At 35.0% G+C, this 9,041-nt stretch overlaps 1 pseudogene; it reads right to left on the bottom strand.

The window, feature by feature from the left end:
- Nucleotides 1-7,397: 7,397 nt before the first annotated feature.
- LOC124887085 lies at nucleotides 7,398-8,781 on the bottom strand (annotated as a pseudogene).
- Nucleotides 8,782-9,041: the final 260 nt, after the last annotated feature.

The raw sequence follows: 9,041 nt of genomic DNA, 5'->3' as shown, positions 1-9,041 counted from the left end.
GTAGTCTCCATAAATAGTTATGGAATTTTAAATGAGGTATAAACTATCCTATTAGTGTTTTATCATGCCTTGCTTATCAATCATGCAATAAGCCTAAGTCAGTTGCGCTTCTAGATTCCTTCTCAGAATCCATAATGATAATCTATACTTCTTTATCTATGTACTTTTCTTGAGGTAACATGATCTGCAAGTTTTAATTTCTTTCCTTGACAATGCCCTTATACTTGTAAGTGAGAAATTTTAGAAGTCTCACAAAGTGGCCTGAGAAGAGCTTACCAACGTGTTATAAGTTTCCTAAGTTCAATGTTATGCCTTCTCCCTTATGATTTGTTCAGTTAAGATAGAGTAAGATGTGTATTCTTAGATTATCAAATATTGTATGGTGAGTTTCCATCTCTCATAACCTTGTTATCATCATGATATTGAAACTGAAAGTCTAGTAAAGTCGTGTGGGGCTCTTTTGATTCACTATCATAATTGCTTTGTTATCCATCTCAAATTATTTTTCAAAATGCAAAATCAAAGTCTAGTGAAGCCGGGTGAGGCCTATTTTAATTCACTAGCGAATCTTTATGTATCTTATTTCCTCATGCTGGTTGGAACTGGGTTTAGAGGTGTAGTGGCAAGAAAGGTGGAAAGTGTGATTTATTAGAAGTATGTATAGCCGAGCCTTTTGCATATGATCGAGTTAGTGATGAAGTGATATTATTCTTGTGTGTCAGCTCATGAAAGAAAGAAAAAGAGTTATTGGTGGAGGTGACTAATAGTTTGCTTAAGGTATGAAAAGAGTTGTTGATGGTGTGTTGCACAAGATAAGTATAGGTTATGGATGAGGATACTTAGTGGATGAGTGTTGTTAACTTAGGTTCTCCTGAGATTGCAAGGGGAAGTTAAATTGAGGCTTAGAAAGTTATGAACTAAGTTAAGCTGTGTATGAAGGATAGATAGTAATGATGGGTAAAAGGGGGGCGTGTTGATGGATTATAAATGAGAGAGGCCATAGATTATGACCAATTATTGTTATTAGGGGGTTTAAGTGGGCTAGTGTTTATTGACGTTTTATTTTATAGCTTCCAAGTGAGAATTATGTGTGTGAGGTAGAGTTGTAAGTTATGCTGAGCATTAGGCATTAATCTTGGATGATTGGTGGCTATGAAGGTGTATGCAAGAGCTTGAGTCTGAACAACTTGTAATTAAGTTTGATTTTATGTTCTTGCTGAGAAATCTTGCCCAGGGTACTATGGGGATGCATTATTTTCTAGGGTCATTATATGTGGCATAATTAGAAAGTGTCGTGGAGTTTCTAGGTGAAAAAATACTAGTTAGGTAATAAACGATGTTCCTAATAATTGAGTCAAGGAGTGTGATGGCTTTAGTCTAAGGGGCAGATAGTAGAACGAGTACCCAGGTTATGTTATCAGGTTCTAGTGGGTGTGCATTAAGTTATGGAACAGCTGTGAGAAGGGATACTGCTCGAACCATTTTATTTTAGTATTTTTAGTCAATCTAGTATTCATTCATGCTTTACATTTTGATTCCATGATCATGATTTATGTCCAGGCATGCCATAAAGAATCCTGTCATCACTTAGTTACCGAAATACAGAGTTTCAAACCTTTTACCAGTTGGAATCACATTTCATAGTTATGAATTCCCAATTTAGGTTATGCAACGTATGACTTATGTACTAAAGTTTTGTGACATGTTCAGTTTCAATGTTCAAGCGCTACTTTTAATGATCAGCAAAGAAAAAAATTCAGATTTATATCGTGCATGTCCCCGAGCTGTATTTCTTTGATGGGTTTATGATGTTAAATCCTTTATTCCTCAAGCATTGGTTGAGTGTCAAGTTATTCATAGCATCTATTCAGGTGTCAGACCCTCATGCTCTAATCTTTTAGTTATCTTTCCTTACCCAAGATAGTGGTGGTGAATAGTTGTTTAGTCGGGTGGCATGCCTACTTTGGCTTAGTGGTAATGTGAAATAATATTGAGGCTAAGTCTTTGATACATGTTGTGGTTAGTTGAAGTTTAATGTGTTATGATTGGGAAGATTATGGTGTGTTCATTTTGTGTAATTCCTTGAGTTGGAAGGAATATTGGAGTGAAGTATTTGTGTAGGACTTGATTAGCTAGGACTATGTCAGGTGTGATTGAGGTGAGTGCATGGAAATTTTTCTTGCTAAGAGGTGTGTAGGGTATGAAGATAGGCTTGAATGTCGTGTTTATGTGCATACGGATGGGTGCCTTGCGCATTAGTAAATGGCTAATACTAGGTGGATTGGAGTTGTCGAAGTGGTAATGAGATTTACTCTTGTAGTGAGAGCTTAAAAGAATGTAGATGTATGGGAGCTCATGATTTAGAATGGTGTTATGTGCCGAATCTTGTGGTTCTAGGTTAGGCATGAAGATGATGAGGGGGTTTGTTTCGAGAGGATATGAGTAGATGGAAGTATTGGTGTCATGTGGAGATTGTAAGTCAAATCGATCAAGTATAGTAACAGAAGGGTATAGTATAGTCGAGAGAGTGTTTGAGAAGTGTGGTTGAGTTTGAGAGTAAGGAGTTACCTTGCTTGAAGCTTAGTACTTTTATCCTAACTTATGATTCACAGGTTTAGGTTTCAAGTAATGGGATTATGGTAATTCTATGATCTCTGATTCAGATGTCTTGTTTAGATCTTGCCTAAAGTTCTTTGCTCCTTCAGACCATTAGAATTCCTTGGGATGGTGTTGAAGAAATCCTCTACTTAAGTATGAGTATGTAGTACGATTCAGTTTGCATAGTTAGCAACCCAGTTTTTAAAATTTGGCAGATAGATTTCTATGGTCTTCCATTTTTTTGAACTAGTCTGGTCTTACCACTCAAATTTTCATAAGTATGGGCAATCCAGTAAGTAGTTGCTCGTACCTAAAATCTATGAATTCAATTCAGTATATGTATCGTCAACCAATTTCAGATTCAGATATATAATTGTGATTCAGTCTGTAAGCATTCATTGAACAATCTTTGTTTTCCAAGTACTCTAATCTAGATAATGTAATACCCATTGTGTAGACTTATCCTTGTTTCTCATGACCTATGATTGCATAAATTATCTCTTCGTCATCTATGGGTATGATGGAACCCTTATCACATCAAGAGAATTCTATACTCTCAGCATGAGCTCGATCTTTAATATAAGCAGAAGTCAAATCATCTCAAATTCGGTCGAGAATTACAGTTGTCCTCTATCTATTCTTTTCCAGTCTTGGATCCAGCGGTACAGCTATTCTCATCATGAGTTTATACATTCAACGAAGTACTTCAAAGTTTAGAAAGATATAGATTCAGATGAGCAAGTTGTTTCAGCTGTGTGTCTTCAGTTTTATCTGTATTCTTGGCCAAACAACAACATTTGAGGATGAATGTTTCAAAGGGGGTGATATTGTAATACCTCGATCATTTCTTAAGCCTAAATATGTCTTTTGAGTGAATATGGATGACTTCCAAAGTTATTGTTGTTTATATCATGTTGTATTTCCCTAAATTCCACTTTCTATCATGTGGAGAATTGGATAAGCTTTCCATCGACATAAGATTCACCCGAATCGGACACGCGGTAAGGGAGTTAGAGCCATTTTGTAATACCCTGAGACTCTAACCAATAGTGAAACCATGAACCAATCTCAAGAGAAATAAATTATAGTGCTTTGGTTGTTTTATAATCAAGGATGATGTGTATTAAGGCCTCAAAGATGTCCTAGCGATTAGGTGAATCAAAACATTCCTTACCGATTGAATTCTTGGAAAGGATTTTTCCATATACAACTTCAAATGATCATATATCTTGTTAAACTATGAATCATTGATCCCATGACCTATCAAAAAATATATAATTGAATTAGCTTTCCAACGATACCAATTTCGTTAAAATCCTATATCGGAGCAAAGAGTTATGCTTATTTTACTCCAGCGTGTCAGCCTGGGAACTCCGTGGTGACCTTTTGTGATGACTTGTCTCAAGCTTGACGGCTTGTCACAAAATGTCATCAACTTAAGGCAGAAAGTCACAAAATCCAACCTTTTGTGATGACATTTTGTGACGGCTTGTCACAAGTTTAGCGGCTTGTCACAAAATGTCGTCAACCTTAAGCCAAAAATAATAAAATCCACCCTTTTTGTGACGACAATTCGTGACGGCCTATCACGGGCCTGACGGTTTGTCATAGAAGTCGTCAGCTATTTTTTTTCGAGCAATTAAGGGACGTTTTTGCAAGGACATTTTGGTCATTTCCGCCCATTTTGATCCTATATATACTTATCCAAGTAGAGAAGAGAAGTTCATTTTATCTCATTTCTCTTCCAAGAAAAATCTAGAACTAGGGTTTCTTCCAAAATCCTAAATCAAATATTCTACAAGAAAATTCAAAAATCTTCCAAAGAATTCACCAATTTGTTCAAGAGTCAAGTTCTCCATGTCAAAGGCATCAAGAATTTAGCTCAAAAGTGTGAAGAAGAGTTTCCAATAAAGCTTGCTCATCTTAAAATCATAATCCAAGGTATGTGGGGTTTTGAACAAGAACACTTCTTTCGTTCCTGTGCCCAAAGATTTAATTTCTATTGAATTTCATTATTTTTTTTGGAAAATGGGTTTACACCCAAATTACCTTATCAAGGTTTTATGAGATTTGAGCTATACAAAACTGACATACATGACTACTTCATTGTATTATTTTTAAATTAAGTAGCCATGAGTTGTATATTGTTATCATGAAATGATGATTTCTAAGTGATTTAAGATAAGTGTCATGATTTGTGCCTTTCCATGAGAATTTTGGCTATTGAATATATATTGATATTGAGCTTGAAATTCAAGAATGAGTTCATTGATGTTTTCTTGAAGTTTTGACATTTGATATGAGTTAATGAGCAATTACACTTGATGTTGAGAAAGGTTGTTTGAGTTTAAGTTGAGTTAGGAATCCACAATTGTTTTGATTTAAAGATGAGAAATATTTATGATTTGGTCCCTATGGTAGACCCTTGAGTTGATTAAGGTGGATTTTCTAACGCGTTCTGATCTTAAGTCTGGGAGTAGTATTTAGCACCGAGAGGGAAGTGTAGGTTTAGCGCATCCTACTTCCCCAGAAATACGTGCCACCATAAGATTAAGATTAAGGGCAAAAGGCCAAGATAGTGATCAATAAAGTTTAGGTTCTACTCCAATGGCAAGGATAGAATAGCTTTCCCCAATGTGGGCAAGATGTTGGACTCCATGTAAGCTCACATGGTTTATGTCGGTTATAAGAAACTCCCAAGTCCATAAGAGTTCAAGCTTCATGAGTTACCGAGTCACTCTAAGTCATAAGTTAAAGAGTTTAAGTTGAGTATAATGATTTATGAGATATATAATGCTTGCATTACTATTGATGATTTATAAGGAATATATTTCAATTAATTCAAGCAAAGAAAGTTGTTATTGTTAGCATGCATGATTTTCATAATCATTTATGATTTATTTATAATGTTGCATTGCACCCCCACATACTCAGTACATTCCTTAAAGTACTGACCCCTATATATTTCTATGTGATACAGTGTCTTATAATGTAGGTACAAATTCTAGCGCAGATACCGCATTCAGTCAGTCGGTCACTCCCAGTCAGCAGGTGATGAGTCCTTTTGATTCGATGGCTTGAGTTGGTTATACAGTTTGAGAAGTATTGTATTTTCTTATTTTAGTCGTATTGATCTTAGATAGTTGGGAGTCATGAATCGGCTATCTAAAGTCAATAACAGTAGAGGCTTCATAGACAGTCAGTAGAATTTGATGTATTCAGTTTCAGTTTTGTTTTGTAAAATTAGAGTTGCAATCTTGTAAAGTTCATGTTTATATTGATCAAGTTCAGAGAAGTTCTATGTTTTCGCTGATTTTATATAGATTTAAGCATTTTATCCAGTTGCTTATGAGTTTTGCTAGTATGAGGGTTAGCTTGGGGTCACTTGTTCCTCTAAGCACCGTGTGACATCTCAGGATCCAATTTCGAGGCGTTACAACCATAGATACATATATATATACTAGATATTTATTCCCGTGCTATGCACGGGCCCAACATACCTGTCAAAATATTTTAGAGAAGTCATTAAACATAGGGAAACTAAAATTGAGAAGAACAGATTACACATACTCATAATCCCACTAAACCAGGAGTGAAATTAGTGATCAGAACGTCGAAGGAGTTGGACAGTTTAAGGCAATGCAAACATCATAAGGAGCATCTGACAAGAAAAACAGTAATTAGACAACGAATCTTAGTCACTCTGCATAATGTAAAGGTTGTAGTAGTGCTTAAAGATCCTTTTACTCCTCTTCTCTCCATTCATTTAAGAGAAACAAACTTGCAAAATTATGACTCTTCAGTAAACTCTCTTAATCCTACATATAGGCTAAAAAACAGTAATTATTTTGTTAAGTTTAAAAAAAAAAACTAGCACACTCGATGTGAGGCAATTCCATAAACATCCTAGAACGTTGTAGAAGCAATTACTTTCTCACCAAACACCATATATCACTATACACGGTATACAAATATTGCAGATCTTATGTTTCATCAAGGGATCATAGTTTCCTCATAGCTTGTGCAAATCGTAGACATGTTGAATAATGAAGCTATTCGACCTTGATCCACTTGGTTGAGAGGAATCATAGGAACTCACTACTAAACCTCCAGAGGACATCCCTGCAACAATTTGGTGTATGTTCCAAATCATAATTAGTTTCTTTATAACAAATCCGGTAGCAACAAAGAGTTTGCAACAGAAATAAAAACAAGGGTTAATAACACCAACAAAATACCTAGTGTAGTGAGATCTGGGATGGTAAATTATACACGGACCTTACCCCTACCTCGTAGAGGTAGAGACGCTGTTTCCAGAGAAAAAAAGGTAAACCAATTACAAATATATGATTTTCAGTAACACCGTCACTCGCAGAGAATGAAAAATCCTCTAACCCACTCTTAACAATAACAAAGTTTATCCAAATTGTTGTCCACTTTCTGGCATCTCAACTCATGGCCATTACTTTCATTCAGACTAAAGAATACAACTTTAGAATGAAAGAGCTGTTAGTAAACACCTTTGTTTTTATGTATCCATTGCTTCTAATTAAGTCCATTCATACTATTCTAAGAACAGTTGCTTGTTCTCCCTATGTCTAGTGCATGAACTGACATAATTAAAAAAAAGTTAAAACAACAATTGAAATAGTACAATGATTAATCATCGAGTTTCAAGATTCAGTTAAAAATAGGAGCTCAATCTAGTACACAAAACAAATTATGTGTTTTCTTAAAGACATCACATGATAGGTCAAGAAACTAATCAAAGTATGGATGACAATTTTTTATGTATATATTTAGTGTGTAAGGAAATTTGGATACATATTTTGAGCCCATGACTCTAATCCCCTGATCATATCCTTAGCTGAACTGAACCCCAATTTGTGAAGCAGTTCAACAGCCCTTTGTGAGTCATTGCCTCTTCTGCATATTATAAACTGAAAAATAGTTGAATCATTATTGAGTGTCTTTTTCTTTGGCTTATTTTCCAAGGCGGAAGATATTTTAGGTAATCTGTCTTTCAACGTGGATAGAGGTAGAATCATAGAGTTAGAAAGTGAACCAATTTTATAGTGATGAGAAAGTTTAACATCCACTAATACATGTACTTCTCCCTTCATCACTTTCTCATTGTACTCTTTACTACTGATTCGAGCATTCAATAAAAGATGGCTAAACTTCAATGGACCCTTAAACAATGGACAGTTACATGATGTGCCACACATGAATACTTTCACTATGTCTTTAGTTGTATAAAAAAAAAAGAAAGGATAACAAATATCAGATATGATTGAAAAGTTGTGAAGACAAAATGCACCGTCGACAGTGGAATTTGAGTAAACTCTTCATAGTTGAAATTCAGAAATTTCTTCCTTGTTAATACTGCATGATATCCACAAGCGATATGATGATTTGAGATGATGACTATGCTGAGAGAATTAAGCAACGAATAAGATATGTTGTGGAACATAGGAAAATGAATATATTCTTTTTGATAAGTAATAAATTTTATTAAATAAAAGGCGAAAGACTGCCTGTATACAAGAAGCATACGATAATAGAATGTTGAAAGTACATATTCAAGATAAGTTGTCAATACATGCAAGAGATTGTGGAAGTCCTGATTGAATGAAATATTTTAAGCTCCTTTATGTACAAGGCATGTTGCCCAAAATAGATTAGATCAATAGATACATGATATAGTAGTCTTTAAGAGTTTTAAGTGGAGAAAGACATGTATCAGAAGAATTTATAGACTATCAACTTTGAGAAATCTCTTTTTATTTTTAATGTTTCGAGATATATTTTTTGCATTCAGTTATGAAGTTTAACTATTTTCAAATCCAAAATACTATCCACGGAAAATAGTTGTCTACTCTAAAAAAATTTATTATCAAGCCCCGTCTAAGTTTACCTAAATTTGTTTTAGCTCACAGCTTAATTGGATGCAAAAAACAAAAACCTCAATTTTATAAAGAATAAAAGTGACAGTAAGTAGAGAAATTAGAATATCAAACACACATTATGAAATCGGCCTAATAAGGCATCCAGAAGAACCATTCTCCCAGAGGGTGGTTCTCCAACCAAGCTAGAAACCTACATGGCCTCTAAGTCTTGAAGACATCCAATAACACCTGGAATGATGTAACGGGGAAAAGTAAAACTGAGAGAAGGATACATGATTGGAGAAAGAAAAGAAAATATGATATGATGATAGGACGAAAATGGAAAACGTTAAACACGATCAACCAGCTCAAGGACATGGATTGTGGTTCTCAGATTACATATTAAGGTTGTGGCTCAGTAATGTAGGGTAAGGAAATGATAATATATGTGTGCATATCATCATGCTTTCATATAAAGAATGTGGGCTTATGGTACCTCCAGGTGGAAGTACTACCATGTCTCCACCTTGGAGTACTCTAACAATCTCCCTTGCT

Source organism: Capsicum annuum, chromosome 9, assembly GCF_002878395.1.
Source record: "Capsicum annuum cultivar UCD-10X-F1 chromosome 9, UCD10Xv1.1, whole genome shotgun sequence".
Lineage (NCBI taxonomy): Eukaryota > Viridiplantae > Streptophyta > Magnoliopsida > Solanales > Solanaceae > Capsicum > Capsicum annuum.
The sequence above is the reverse complement of the archived record's forward strand: the minus strand, read 5'-3'. Positions and strand labels throughout refer to the sequence as shown.